Genomic DNA, 16727 nt, shown 5'->3' on the forward strand with positions numbered 1-16727 from the left:
CAGAGCAGAGGTGGAGGTGCCGCCCTATCAGAGTGTTCTTCAGCGCCTCCAGCTCCCTCTTGATTGCCTGACATTCTTTATCAACAGTCAAGTAATACTGTTCCCTTGGCAACAGTTTCCTGCTGATACAAAGAATCAGGTATCACCTTGAAAGTTTAAGAGTGTGGTTGGCAGCCTCAGTGTTTTCATTTGCGTGCAGCGGCACCATCATTTTCAGGAGGAAACTAGGATTTAGTTGTCAGGTTTAAGCTTTTATTTTCGTCCCCTTCTTGCACTGCCTTACATTCAGGTCATGACATTCTTCTATTTATTCCTCTTCAACACCTCTGATGGGTCACCGCAGCGCCACACAAAGCGCCTCTACAGAGCTATATCTGTTCTCTGTTAGGTGAAGGTCTTTTCTTACATGTCAAATCTCAGGCACTCTTTTAAGATGGGTAATAATTTAAACTGTAATTTAATTCACATTTTATAATGTATAATTCAGGCGACTTTGAGATTAGGCTCTTTCAAGCTGCCTGGGTGAGAGATTTCATTGACATTTTTTTTCCCCTCATTTGACCTTTTAGGACTGTGATGGGGGATCACAAAATGTAATTCAAATTATGCCATTAACTCCCTGGCCAGTGCTGACATTCATCAGCCCTGAATTACATGGAACAATGTTATATTCACCTGCGTAGCACATCAGCAGCACAGTTAGTTTCATGTAATACTTAATTTCAGCTATTTTCTCCGAGTCATGAGAACACTGTCTCTTCACAGGCATATGGTATTATTCTCTCCCATTAAAAGCTACAAGAGAGATTATTTGGCAATATATGTGACTCATAAGAATTTAAAACTGTTTGCAACTTTCACTATTCATGAACTACTGTTTGTTTTGCTGGAAAGATTTCTTGTCAGCTTGCTATTACAAATTAAAAACTGCAACTTCATATGTTCCAATATTTGACTTTTCTTGCATATAATATTAGACAGCTTATAAAAACAAGAGTTGATGAGGTTTGAAGTAGATTTTTCTTTAAAACATCTTTTTTAATGCATGAATCTGAAGGACATTACTTGCTATTTCCAGTGTTGGGCAGTAACACATTACTGAACACACATTACAGTAAGGTAATTACTTTTCTCAGTAATGAGTAGTGTAAGGGATTACAATTTGAAATGAATTGCATTACAGTTACTAATCCCAGTAATGCTCCGTTACTTTTACATATAGGTGTCTGTGTCGCCACTGTCTTACCAGGATTAATGGAGGATTGATATCAGTTGCTGTGTTCAGCTGACAGGCTGCTCTGGAGGAGGAGAAATGTGACTTGCAGTAGTCTTAGTTGTCTTATTCACATGTTGTGTGTTAATAGCTAGCTTTCTAATGTTAGCCACAGGCATCCTACATTCAGGAGTCAGCTGACCCTAGTTTAGTTCAGAATTGGAGGGTGTGTGAATCATGGATGTATTAAGTTGCTCAGTGGCGTATGAAGCCAAAAAAGTTTGACTTCTGACTATAAAATAACCCGGGTCTTCTACATCTGTGCCCAGTAGGTCTATCTGTGGACTACAGTATCTACATGACACACCCACTTTACTACATGATACACCAACTTGGTTAGATTTAGGCATGAACAGTAGGATGGTTGGGGTTAGGGGTCAGGGGGGTGTGTGCAGTGCGCATGATGGACCTGGGAATTGTATTTACATGGTTTGGCCACCACATCAAATTGGCTTCAAAGCCCAGCGCTGTATCTGATGGTCAGTAAATCCTTCCAAACTGAATCCTGCCTGCTTGTTAAACCACAAACAACTCATATTCTATTTCTACATGTGTTGAATACAAAAGATGCAATGTGTGTGTGTGGAATATTTTGAGTTGTATAAAAGCAATTTTGACAGAGGTAACGGCTGGGTAACGAAAGTAAAGTATCGAGTAATGTACGGCGTTATTTTCTCTGCTGAGTAATGAATAAAGTAACTAATTACTTTTACAATGAGTAATGTATAATCAGTAATAAAAATTTCAAGTATCTTGCCCAATGCTGGCTATTTCAGGAATGTGTGTGCATGAATTTTATTTTAGCATTTCTGACAATCATTCTGGCACATTGGAGAATTAAGGATATGAAACATGTTACCTCTAACATGGGTTTCATTTAGATGCAATTAAAATATTTATTTTAGATTCACTGTTAAATTCTACACATAATCTAATGATCTAATCTAAAATCTAATCTTAATGTCCAAATGGTGACAGTAATTGAGTAACAAGAGAATTAGGTTACTGGATTATGTTACCCTTCTCACCGCCAAAGTCCCACCAAATGATACACTTTCATCTGGTGTCTGAGTTCTTCTCATGTCAAAGGTTAGCATGTGTCAAATATTAGAGAGGGAGGCAAACTCGCCAATGGAAAGAAAAGATTTGAACATCACAACTGGCTCACATGGCCGGCTGATCATCATGGGTCAAAGGCTTTATAACATTCACTTATACGGCCGCACTTCAGGTGCACTCATGTGCACAGAGTGAGCTGTGAAAAGTCTGTAGTAACTGTCAAAATAGAGGAAATGTGAGGAGACGTGCAGACATATTTTTTAGTCTGCAGGCTTTTTAAAATAGCTCAGGCTAAACCAGGGTGTTTATATTCATTTGTAAAAAAATATCCAACACCTAGATGGTCTAGGAAAGCTGCTGTTGTTTGCCCATTGATTTGCAAATAACTCCTACCTAAATGCAACCACATTCTCATTAGTAATTCCTCTAAATGGATGTACTCTCCTCAGCTACATCGACTCTGCAGTTTTGGACTGGCATGTTGTTAATTTTCGGACTGGCTTTAGTCTACTGTCACTGTTCATATATACATTTGGACTGACTGGAGTTGAAAGCAGGTATTATATAATATAATTCTCATTTATACTTTAATGGATTACTACTGATTGAACTGTCTAATAAGCAAAAACTGTTTGCCAGTCTAGTTCTTCAACACAATAGAGGAAAGGAGTAATTATCATTTGGACTTTGCTCAACATTGGCTACTTGAATGAGAAAATAATGATACATAGGAGTTTACACTGTAATCTGTCATTACTGAATTTGTGAAGGTTCTATATAAATGATCTGCATGTCATATGCCTTATTTTACAGGTCTGCAATTTCCTTATGAAGGAACTATGTAATTTGGAACTAATTACAGTGAAAATAGAGAAAAGGTTTTGGTGTATTTAGGTAGGATTAAGTTGGTTGTGTTGAGCTTGTAAACAGCTGTTGATTTCCATGAAGTTCCATTTAATGCAAAATAAATATTCATTCCTTATGCATTCAATGGAAACTTCAAAAGTTGAATTTCATGCTTGCCTGTAGATAAATTTAAAAATTCTGCATGCTCAACTGTGCACTGACTAAAATACTAGGTTATGCTTGCATTGAAAGATTTCCAATTGACAACAAAAACCTTCTTCTGCACACTGTCAGCACTAATGGTACATTTAATGAATGGATATGTTTATGTAGGTGTGCAAAAAATCCTTTTCCTGTATGGCTACCTATAATTATTTTCATATTGCATAGTAATTTCCAGGAAACTTTCTTGGAAATTATAAGTAAATTATGGACCTGTAAAATGAAGGGTTATTATATATTGCTATGATGGAGCATTTAAATGTACTACTTGACTGGACACATTCAACATTACATTCAACCCTAATCTTATATTATATATGGTTTTTTCGATTAGTAAAATGAGAGACAGATGGAGTGCGGCGTGCAGATATACAACATCCTTGTGTCAGTTTGTGAATACAGAGAGGATTATATGTGTCATAAGATGTGAAAAGCTTGTAAGTGTGAGCCGCTGCCGGGTCACTGTGAGGGCCAGGGTGAGCAAATGCCCTTCAACCGCCTGAAAATATGATTCCCACTCTAGGGGAGATTTGTCAAGGCAACATTGATTGGGACTGTGGTGGGAAGGGTGACACGCACAACATGCTGAAACAAGCATCTTCTCAGCCCAGAGCAGCAATACCAATATTTCATACTGATCTCTTTCCAATAGGTAGCCACAACCACAAACACGGACACACCAGATTTACTGCTGCTTAAAAATGTAATTATAAGGCTTGACAAATAAAATCTTTCATCTGATCATTTGGTCGGTGAGTGTGTTATGGGTGAGAATCCCTCCTACACAGTGGGAATTTTCATTTTTCATTTTCTCTTTTTTTATGTAGGATGTTACATTGATTATTGTGGATGTAATCAGCCGACTTGGCAGTGTGATTAGTAAAGACAAATCTCAATGTTTTGCTGCTTTGTGCTGTCTTCACTGTTACTGTGTACCGCAGAGGAGAGTCCCATTAACAAAACAAGTCTGTGCACAGAGTTGTTATAATGATGCAGTTTATTTTATCAAATGATGTCACTGTGGTATTATCACAGTTATAGCCCTGGTGGATCCTAGAAATAAGCCAGTGCTCCTTGCCAAATGCTTCCTAATGAACCGTGCTGTATCTCTTGTGTAGTCAAGAGCATATTGAGCCACACACACACTTGGGTATGAAAATCTTGCATATGACAGGTTAGATCTTAATGACTGCACTTTGCACCATGCAAACGAGGGATACAAATGAGGGGAAATAAAGTATTATTTAAAGCAGGACATGTATTTTTCTGGCATGGTGGAAGTCAAATGAACACCATGTTTTTGCTTCCAGGAAGACAATATTCTTCAGTCCACAAGAGCTGCACAAAATAGCAATAATTCCATGGGCTTGAGCATGATATAAAATGTTAGCAGACAATCCTACATAATGTTTGTGACATATAAGCTAAGTTAGTAATTTATACTCAGTTGGAGACTCAGTTGGGGAGTTAATTCCTCATTATGGAAAATGCATTGCAATGTCACCACCATCGATTTATATAAGACTCTAGTGACACTGACAGTTTGTAAACATATTCCTTTTCTTAGACCCAGTGGATTTATATGCCTGAGTGGGGAAATTAAATAGGAATATGTGGACAATTAAATTAAATGGCACTAATTGCTTCAATCGTCAGTTTACCATTCATTTTTTAAACAACACCATAGACGTGGATTTATCCCTCTTCTGTTAAGGGTCTGATGGCAGCATAAAATTTCCATTAGCAGTGTCTCTGAGCCACAAAATCTGTATTTTCAATGCTGACTGCTTGCTTTCTTTTTCTGTGGAGCCTTCACTGGTTTTTCCTATGCCTGCCAAATATGAAGTTAACACTCCACGACCAACAACTATCGTTTTCAATGCATCTACAAAAAAAGGAAAAAGCTTATGAGGATGGACTTATCTGTCTACACCACACAATCCAGGGTTTCCCTCAGAAAATTGTTTAGCCGAGGTGGTCAGCCATCCAGATCCTGTAGCAACTCATCTTGTGATCAGTGTAGTTTGTATATGACAGCCTAAACAATAGTTATACTCATAACATATATGGTATTTGCTGCATTAAGCAGCATATCTACTCTGTTCTCTTAAGATTATGGAGATATTGTGTGTGCCCGATGTTGCTGCAGTGTCATTTGAATTGTCACTCAAGATAGTCATCACACAACACTGTGAGTTACATGAAAAGGCTGTCATCACTGATATCTAGAAGGCATCAGCACACCCATGTTTCCATTCATAAGGCAATCTAATTTGCCAAGATTTTTGCTGTAAAATCCTTATTTGAGGTCAAAACTAATAAAAAAGTTCACCTGCACCATTTCTGAGCTGGAGAAGACTGCTTTCCAGCACTATGCCATTGCTGATATTTCTCACATTTGTTGTGACTGTTCACAGTGGGTGATATGACAAGATATAATGTGTGGGGAGATTTGGCCATATGTTGTAAGGAATTGTGGCAAGTATTGCCAAAAAATAAGCAGGACTGATTTATGGTCATATTGGATTTTTTTACATTATTTTTGCATCAGTGTGATGAAGTACTTTGATTTATCAGGTATTTAATGTGCTGGATTATCATAAACATAGAGATCTTAGTGAGACTTACTTAACAAATTTCAAATTCCTCCAAATTAAACAACCACATAAATTGTTTGACCATGTGCACTCCAACGGCACTCCAATCTGATGCCCTTATTGGCAGCCATTTGTCAGCATAATTTGTCTGTGCTTTCCAAAACCATTACAAATCACTGTTGTGACAACGCAATGGTTAAGGAAGCACTTAGTGGTTTCTGTGTGTAAACAGGGAAAGATTGATTGGGAAAGATCATGGTTTGGGTTAAAATGATCATCTTCATTAAGGTTAGAGAAATATGTGGTGTGAGTTAGAGTTACTACATCCTTAAAGTTAGGTGACCTTTGTCGTCATGGCAACAATAATAACCATGAGGTTAATTTTAGGGGACAATAGTTAGTTTTTTAAATAATCTTCCCAATTTGTGGTTGGAAATGTAAATGGGAAACGAACAGCGGTCTCCTGTGGCAAAGTCCACTCTTGGGTTATGACCTCCATCCACTCCTCCTAATCCAAATATGGAAATTTGTCGCCATACATAGACATCATCTCAACTGCTCCACTGCTCCGGGTCATAATTACTACGGCTGCTAAATGATATCTCTCACTCAAACATAACTATGTTGTTTTTGGGTGACTGACATATTGTGTCATTTTTCTTGAGAGGACTCATAAATAAAGCTTTACTATAACCAATAGCCTCTATGCTGCAAAAATACACTCTAATCACACATTAAATATAATAAATGATTGGAATAAGAACATGTTGCCATCATCTGAAGTAGATTTCCACTAAAAACTGAAGTGAATGGAGTCAGCCAGTATGGAGAATTTCAGCACCCTGGAGAGCGACCAACACACAAACAGTCCGCTTGCTGCAGCCGAGAATGACAACTTAATGAAACCCGCCTGGTGGTGATGAGGGCAGCCTGACCCCCTCTTTGATGAATCAAGTGCCTCAGCTCTCACAGGGAGGATGAGGTTAGCATTCCTTGTGCCTCTACTCCCAATTTTTACTTTACCCTGCACGGTCAGCATTTAAAATTACACTCAATGTATTTTTTTTTATTATCATCTTCTCATTTATCATTCATTTGATTTGGTTATTTCCTTTTATTTCATTCCTAAAATATAAATGAAATACTTTGCAGGGGCGTCAAGGTTCAGCAGTCCTGTGGATTGCCACTGCAAGTCCAACGGCACATCCTGTCAGTTATCACAGCAGACATTAATCCCCTGAATTTCGGGGTCTCAAACCTCGCCTTGGACAAATGAAAGAATAGATGATAAGGATGTCCTGAGAGAATCCTGCTTACTCTGAGTCCAGCTTCACTCACTGCCATTTTAACTGCACTAAATCAAATGTTGGCCTGAATTGACTAGAGGGAAAAGTGGCTGTCTGTAAGTGTATGTGTGTGTGTGTGTGTGTGTGTGTTTCTTATTTTATATGGGCTACCCCTGAACTCCCCGTGTCAGTCAACTATAGCTGAAAAATGAAGAATAACAGGGCACTGCAGGTGGTTACATGTATATATCAAAATGAGTAAACTGAACTAGTAACTGATAATTTAATAACTTAAATGATTATTTGTTAATCATTTAAGTTATTTAAGAAGCAAATATGCCTAACATTCTCTGGTTTCAGCTCCTCAAATGTAAGGATTTACTCATTTTCTCTGTTTCATATCATTGTAAATTGAATAAGATGTATTCACAGCAGACATTTTGACTGGTCAATGTAGGGAAAAGCACAGGTGTTACTAATAACATTAATGATGGCTCTGTCAAGTGCCTCAGTATGACAGTGTGCCAGTGAGTCAACATGCACAATAACACGACCCTGAAACTGAAGCAGCTGAATGGAATTTAGTCAACATTACCATTTACACCTGTGCTTTTCCCACTGTGACATGTAAAAATGTCTATAGGGTTTTGGATTACAGCTGCAATGATTAGTTGATTAATCAATTAGTCAAACGACAGAAAAATAATCTGCAACTATTTTGATAATCAATTTATCATGTAAGTTGTTTTTCAAGCAGAAATGTCAAACATACAAGTTTCAGCCTCTCATTTGTGAGGATTTGCTGGTTTTATCTGTTTTATGTGAAAGTAAACTGAATATATTTAGATTTTGGACTGTTGGTCAGACAAAACTATCAATCTGAAGATGTCACTTTGTGCTTTTTTCCATTAATTTCTGACATTTCATTGACCAAATGATTCATGGAAACAATCGATAATAAAAATAATTGTTAGTTGCAGCGCTATTTTGGATTGTTGCATGGACAAAACAAGCAGGTTGAAGATATAATTTTGGGATCTGGGAAATTGCAAAGGGGCATTTTCACTATTTTCTGACACTGGATAGATTAAATCACTGTTTCCCAATCTATGAGTCGTGACCCTCACAAAGGCTCACATGATAACTCCAAGGGATTGCAAGATGACTAACAACAAAGGAACCAGAAAAATAGGCCTCATATCTCTGCAAAACAAAATAGTGCTTATTTTTTCAGACTACCCTGTAATGTTTGCAATTTTCTGGTGAATGACTGGATAATTTGAGCTCTTCTAGCCTCTAAAATTTAAATAAGAGTAAAGATAAATCTTTGGTAGAACGGGTCACAACCGGGGATGATGGATCACAAGTTAACATTTGTTTCAAGGGGTCTGAAGCCAAAAAGGTTGAGAGCTAGTGGACTAAATGATTAATTAATTAATTAATCAAAATGTAATGTAATGTAAATTATCATTAGTTGCAGCCCTATTTTTGTCTCTATTGTTCAATCATGACTCAAGTTTCAGAGCATTTCAGCAGCCACCCCGAGTTCTCTTCTTACTGTAGGTAATCCGCATCGCTGTCTGCATATCAAGATCTTTCCCTGCTGATAACAGCAAAACCACCTGCACTGTGGTGAAGAGGGTAAACCTGTGTGACATCTAAGTACTCCCTTAAGTACATCTTAGTAAACCTGTGACATCTAAGTACTCACTTAAGTGTTTTGTGTGATTCTGTACACAGGCAAAAGCAGATTCTGAGAAGTGCAAAACAGTTTCTGGTAGAAAATTGGTAAGTTTATGACACTGGCAGATAAAAATGGTAATGTGATGTAACTATTTGAAAACTTTAATAGCCACAAAATGATGTAATGTGACAGTGATTCGGTTGGATCCATCTGGGAATGAAAGCAAACTTGTTTCCGCCTTTAAACAGAGCAGTTTGCAGCTTTCATCTGTGGATGGAGAACTTGCTCACCGCTGTGTGAGAGACAAGTTTGTTCTTCACTGTTGATTGTTTTGTTCATGACAGATGAATTACATCAACAGGTGTCTAATGCAGCACGCAGTGGGTTGTAATTTACAAAATCAAGGTTACGTTGCCATTGTAGAGCTGAAGAGGTAATATACCTATAATGATGCTAAATACTATAATAAAGCTGTTTTTGTTTTTTGGCTTGACAACCAAATATCTTACAAAGCCTGTGGCTCGCTGATGGCACTGCTCTGGATCACTGAGCAGCTGGAAATCAGTACAGGTGTGTGTGTGGTTGTGAGTGAGACTATTTGTTGTTAGTATTTGTTCCAGTGTGTGGGCATAAAGTGTATCTTGAAAGAAAGACATTTTTATGTAAAGTTACTGCAATAACTGTAATAATTGGCTGTATTACTATACGTTTTTCATACTTTATTGCAGGAGTGCAAGAGTTATACATATGATATTGTTCATACCTACATCATTCCTACAACATTTATATATTTTATAGTGTGAAATATTAATAATAGAGAAAAAAAGGGGGAAATAAAATAAAATAAATAACTCAATAATACATACACAAAGAAAAGAAAAGAAAAGAAAAGAAAAGAAAAGAAAAGAAAAGAAAAGAAAAGAAAAGAAAAAAAGGAAGGACATTAACTCCTCTAACTCTTCAAAAGTATTATCATACTTAAAAATTTAGTCCAACTGAGGTTGGAAACTTCTTTTGCAAAAGGAGATATGGCCAAGATGGCAGCGAAGTTGCAGACAATATAAACAAATACACAATATAAAGTCAGGCAACAAATAAAATTGTACTAAAAACAGATAACAATAGTAGGAAGGCTAAAATAAGCCTGTTAACAAAAGAGTCAGTTACCATAGAATTTACAAGAGCAGAAAACATTCAGTGGAGTTTTTTGTTAACAGACAAATATTATGTTTACATTCAATGGTATTCAACAAAACGCATTGTGCATAGCCTTGAGGTGCAACAAAGGTCTTGTGTTGTTGTGTTTCCTTTCTTGTAAAACATTTGAAAAGCTGATTCTTCTTAAAAGTTTACTGGCTATCAGTCTTCCTCTTTCCAGCCTTTGTCGGTGCATTCTGGTGTATCCTGGCACGTTACCACCACCTGTGGGTCTGTGAAATAGTGTGAAACCATTGGCAGGATTGTGTATAGCGTCATCCACGTGCACATCCATGTGAGCATCTACAAGTCAAAACACTCACAGGGTACCTTTAAGGCCTTTTCCCCCAACTCTGTACATTAGGGATAGGCAGTTGATACAGTATGTCTTGTAATCCAAGGTAATGATTAATTGAATTGACTATCTCCATATGATGTCACTCCCTATGGGGGGAGAAGTTCAGCCAAGGATTTCTGTTTGGTCTGTGCAATGATAGGGTCAGCAAACTCTCTCAATGTATAAAATTACAAATAATGGACGCTCACACAGTCTCTGTCTCAGTCTTTGTCTGTATCAAGCAGAATGATGAGAACATGGCCATCTGCCAGTTATCTTAAGCTCCACACAAAATCAATATTATAGGTCTAAAATGCAATTTGATCCAAGAACATAACACTATGAAATAATCTTGGCCTACAGCTGCTGTACAGTACAATCACTAGCACCAATATTACTATGAATAAAACCCTGCTTAGGACAAAACCCTGCCTGTAAAGGAAAAACAGGAAAGCAACATGCACAGTGTAGCTTAATAATAATAATTTGCTGGGAAAATACTTGTTATTTTTAAAAAAGAGAGGTTTCACAGTGGTCCTTCGTGTGTTCAATCTAATAGTCCACAGATGAACTCATTTTCGGTTAATAGCAGTCTAGCTCTCCCTACCCGCTGACGCTTCATGAAGTCTTATTTCTTTTTCTTCTATATCTTATAAGCTCAGCGGTAGATCACGGTCAGTGAGGGGAAATAATGAAGGCTTTGTTATTGAGTTAAACATTTTTTTCTCACCAGTATGGGATGAATGTCTGTATAAGCAGACGTGGGTGCACAGTGTCAAATCCCCTGAAGGAAGTCTCTTCTGCCCCCAGCGAAAAAACCTCCCACCCCATCCCCTTTCATCACCTACAATCCCCCCCCCCCCTTTTCCCTTTTTAAAATTTTTATTCACTGCTGTTGGCACCAATAATCATCACAACTTTTCACCTCACTTGAGGCAGCACCACACTGTCAGGCCCCGCAGGCTTGTGCACATCATTTTCTCCCCAAAACATTCCCTTTAAAGCTGAAGGACCAGCCCTCCTATCACAGCTCACACGGGAGCTATATCTAACCAGCTCCCACACAAACGTGTACTCTTGTCAAACTTTTCAGCGAAAATGTTAATGCTGTGTAATTGTGTTGATAGAAAAGACCAATTTGAATGTTAAATCAAGCTGAGCTTACTTAAAACACATTTTTATTCAGCTATTATGTTGAGCCATGATAAACCGGTAGATTTTTATGCTGTCCCACCCAGGGTCATCCCACCTGTTTCTAATTGAATATCACAGCTGTACTATTTCATTCTGGCAAACAGTGCAAATCTATGGCATCTCAATTAGCGAGTAAGGTGCTAAAAATGTGCTACTTCACTTTTCCTTGAACCACAAGCCACGTTGATTAGAGAGAAGCAAAGAATTAAAGGAGTTACTGGAGGCAGCAGGGAACACAAATTGTTTCTCTGACTTTTGGTACTGAGTCGAGAACCTGCCGACTGTATACCAATGTTGTTAGAAGTTATTGAAGCATATTCCAAAGTTTCTGGTTATAAAATGAATTGGCTCAAATAAGAGGCTATGCTGGTTTCTCAAACGTGTTCCCCTAACCTACTATCTGCATTTAATTTTAAGTGGTATGATGAGATAAAACTAAACTCCGATATAGGAGAAATTATTACCACTAATATGGAAACAATGCTAAATAAAATTCAAGTGAATCTGGATAATTGGAGTAAGTTATGCTCGACGTTATGGGGGAAAATAAACACTATAAAGATGGTTATAGTTCCACAGATAAATTACCTAACTGGAATGATACCAATATGTATTCCACAACAATTCCTACTAAGATATAACAACATGATAAAACATTTTCTTTGGGATGGAAGAAAGCCCATAATTCAAATGCATAAGCTCTGTCAGCCAAAGAAAGGAGGCCTATCATTACCAAACATAAAACATTACAGTATCTCTTTTGAAAAGGCTAAGCTTGCCAGACACTGGCATGGAACAAATTGTGAATCAGATTGAATCTTGATTGAACAGGAACTTACTTCTCCTTTTAAACCCATCGAGGCTCTAGCACAAACACCAAAAAAGGAGAAAAATGATATGACAAACCCCATTCTAGCATATTCAAAGATAGTTTGGCAAGAAGAAGTATATAAAATATATAAGATCTCTCATCAAAAATATGCATCCATATGGTACAACCCCAAAATGAAAACAGGTAAACAGACAATGTATTGGGCTCAGTGGTTAAGAAAAGTTATCAGAACACTAACTGACATATTAGAAGAGGTCATTGAACTTCCATCGAGAAAAAAATCCAACAGAGCACTACTTACAAATACCACCAATGTTTCATAAAGCATCAAAGTGGTATGAGATATGTCCTTGGGTAGATATCAATGGTTGAAAAAACCTTAGGATGATACGGGAAAAAGACCTGGCTTGTACATTTGACGAAGAAACATGGGAGAGGATTCTTTCCAACAATGGGGAATATATCAGAGAAGCCAGAGGCAAATTTATTCAATACAAAATACTTCGTAGATATTATAACACTCCAATAAGACTCAATAGAATGGGTCTAATTACAGACAGTTTATGTTGGAAATGTAAAACAGAACAAGGTACATACATGCATGCATTATATGAAGGTCTCTCCTTTATGGAGGAATGTTCTGGAATATATTTAGGTGAATGGTTAGAGTGGGAACTGCCCAGATCACCAAAGCTGTGTCTCCTTGGGGACAAAAGTGTAATACTCTTTAAATTTGCATTTAGAGTATTAACAACTGGCTTAATAACCTGTGCCCGGCTGATTCTGAGATGTTAGAAAGAACCTCAAACTCTGAAAATGCGGAGGGAACAAATGATAGAATCTGTTGCATGTGAAAAGATGTTGGGAAGATTGAACTGGAAAAATGGTTCCAGTTGGTTAAAGAGCAATGGGACAGCCTTAGTGGGGATATGTCTGTAGGGAGCAGCCTAACCCTGACAAGAATCTGATGGTTTGGTATCTGTAACTGTCGCCATGTACTAATGTTCACCACATTATTGTAACCAAATAACTGCCTATCTTATATCAGTCTGTTTGGTTGTCTGCCTGTTTGTTATTGTTTTTGTTTGTTTGTTTTTTAATTGGTATTTTATATAAAATCCAATAAAAATCTTTCAATTTAAAAAAAGAGCTTCTTTATCCATGAATAGATTATTTTTCAAGTTCTGTTTGTACCACGCCACAGAGAGGGCTGGCTGCAGGGTCAGAGTTTCATTTAGTTGCCAGAGGACACGTCAGCAAGCCAGATGCTCACCAGCACCACCAGTAGCTTACACCGCTTTCTAAAATTGAAGGACAAGTTTTTTTTTCACTGTATTACCCTGCTGCCCATGAGGCACATGTGTCACACACTGGCTAAACCAGCTATAATTACTGTATACCACATGATTTCAAATGCAAGTTTTCCCTGATTCACAATGAGCTGTCATGGTCAATTACCACAGCGTCGTGTATCAGTTAAAAGTTGGCCGCTTGGACCTCATATTCGCTGGCACAGTTTTGATGTCAATTTGTGAAAAAACTCTGGCAGGTCTAGAGGAGCTCCTTGACTCACGACGATTCTAATCCGGGGCCTGGAGGGAGTCAGGGAAAGGATGAAGTGGGGAGAGGGGACACAATGTGCAGGCTGCTGGAGTGGACTTCGCTGTGAGGTCACAAAAACTGTTAACAGTCCAGGCACTCGGTTCGCTGCAGTATGTCATAGCTCTGTACCCACCACTGCAATTTTATTTCCCAGTGGCCTCAATTTGTCAAAAGGGATTCTGTGTGTGTCAGGACTTCCCCTCATAACTAAGGACAGTCTAGTTGTGAGAGAGAGAGGCCATAACAGCTGCAGTGAAACTATTCTAATGCTAACACCCCTCTACTTAAGACAGAATAATCACTGTCAAACAACTACATTTCCTCTGCCTCCCCCCACTCTCCCACTTTCTTAGTTGCTTCGGGCCGTTGATGTGTCATGCTCAAATAAATAAATAGAAAATAGCATTTCCATCTATCTGGTAAACAAGCTGGCTAAGCTGTCACCTCGGTTCACCCATTTTGGATATCTCCCATAGATGAGGAGATTCAGATGCTATACGCTGTACACAAGCATTTATCAAATTAAGCCGTAGCTTTAATTTCATCTAAGTGCAACTGCTATGTTTATATATAAAGTACAGTATAATGGAGTGGAACACAGTGGCAAAGGGCAGACACTACGCATTTTACTTGAATTAACTAGTTGAAGAAAGAAGAGAGAGAGAAATAACATTTCAAACACAAAACAAACACTCTGAATCAGCAAACTCACTTTTACATGTTGCTTCTCTCCTGTATCTTGAAAAACTCTGAGTTGCTTTTCCTTTGATGCATGAGTTGCTGATCTGTAATAAAAAATAAAGAGGTGATAGAAAGTATATTATATTCAGAATTAATTAGAGCAGCTCAATAAGATAAATGATAGGAATTATAATATTTATAATACTGTAATATTGATTGTTTTAAACAACTAAAACAGCTCTCAATAGGTTATTTAATTCCAAAACAATTAAAACTACAAAAATTCTGCAAATATATCTTGAAAGTCCATCATTGTACTGAAACACTAAGACTTTTACTAATTATACAATTACCTTATATATTGTTGCTTATATAATAAATGTAGATGTACATTTCCAGTTAAATAGGAAAACACATTGTCATTGCAAACAATGTATTACCACAGGAACACATATTTGAATCCTGTTAAGAGAAATTAAAGAAGAAAAATGGTAGAAACACAGTCACCCAAAAGCAAATTACTTCACACAAGCACATATGCATACACACACACACACACACACACAGACACCAAAGAAATGCTGCAAGTCAAAGGTTCATTACAACTCCATTTAGTCTAATTTATGTAGGCACATTCCTCAGCAGCATCGTACCTTTTGTTCTCCTTTTTAATAGATGATTATAAAATTGAAAGTTATTCAACACCTGAATAGGTTTCCAGCTGAGATGGAAGTCAGCTATGAATGGTATATTTATGCAACTTCAACAAGCAATTTGTCTCTATAATTGTGAACATCATTTTTTAAAATGACCTCTGAAATGTGACTGCTTGTTAGTAATTACTGAAAAAAGCTGTCCCATTGTTCCATGCTGTTCATGTAACTCAACTTCGGTTAAGTCTGCAAATACATCAATCATAAACTTCTGACCATCACTTTATTAATTTAACTTTTTTTACCATGTTATTCTTCACAGAAAACAGTCAACAGATACTGCAGAAATGCCAAAAAGTGAGACCTAATTGGACAAAGAACTGGTGTCAAACCTGTGATCAGCGATGAATATTTAATCCCGTGATCCTGTGAGCAGTCACTGTAACACTTATGCATAATTCTACACACTGCATGCACATGCACACATACAAATACAGAAAGACAGAGACAGATACACACCTCTTGCCTCCTGTCAAATCAGTTTAGCCACAGCTTCATAAACAAGGTGCAAATAAGCACTGATACCAGCAACACGAGCTGTAAAAACCAACAGCTGTGTTGATATCTCCATCAGCAGCAACAGAGATGACTCTGCTGCAGATAAGACACTCCTCTCTTTATGCAACTTATTAGCCAAAGTCATCACTTAACGAAGCTGCAGGTGATCAATGCAGACTGGATCATAAGGTCACCCATTTCAGATGCTGTCTGCTGGGATATGACATGAATTTTAAAATGATCACCCTCGACATATTGCCTCCACAAAACAACACAGCACAACTGTTTGCTTACCAATTGTGTAATGCAAAAGGAACTGATTTAATTTTGTTTGTTGGGGGGGAAAGGCAGCATGTTGCGCGTGCATTTCCTCTCGACACCAGAGTAATTTGTGCCGTGTGAAATCAAATCTATTTCTCATTACAGAGGCAGTGTTTGAGAGCTGCAATGTTGCATATCCATGGGACAATGCCGGACTGTTTTGAATAAAACTCATTGTCTGATATTTGTTTTCCAAGATAAAAATGAACTTCACTATAGACTAACTTTTCGAGCGCAAAGCTGCGCAGCCTTGGTGTATTGGTTAAATTATGTGACCAAACAAATATGAATTAAAGGAATTGCATTCTGTTTTCACAGCAGCACAACAAAGATCAATCCTCAAATGCCTAAAAAAAAAAATCAGTCTCCTACAATCAGCTTGAAG

Source organism: Thunnus thynnus, chromosome 7, assembly GCF_963924715.1.
Source record: "Thunnus thynnus chromosome 7, fThuThy2.1, whole genome shotgun sequence".
Lineage (NCBI taxonomy): Eukaryota > Metazoa > Chordata > Actinopteri > Scombriformes > Scombridae > Thunnus > Thunnus thynnus.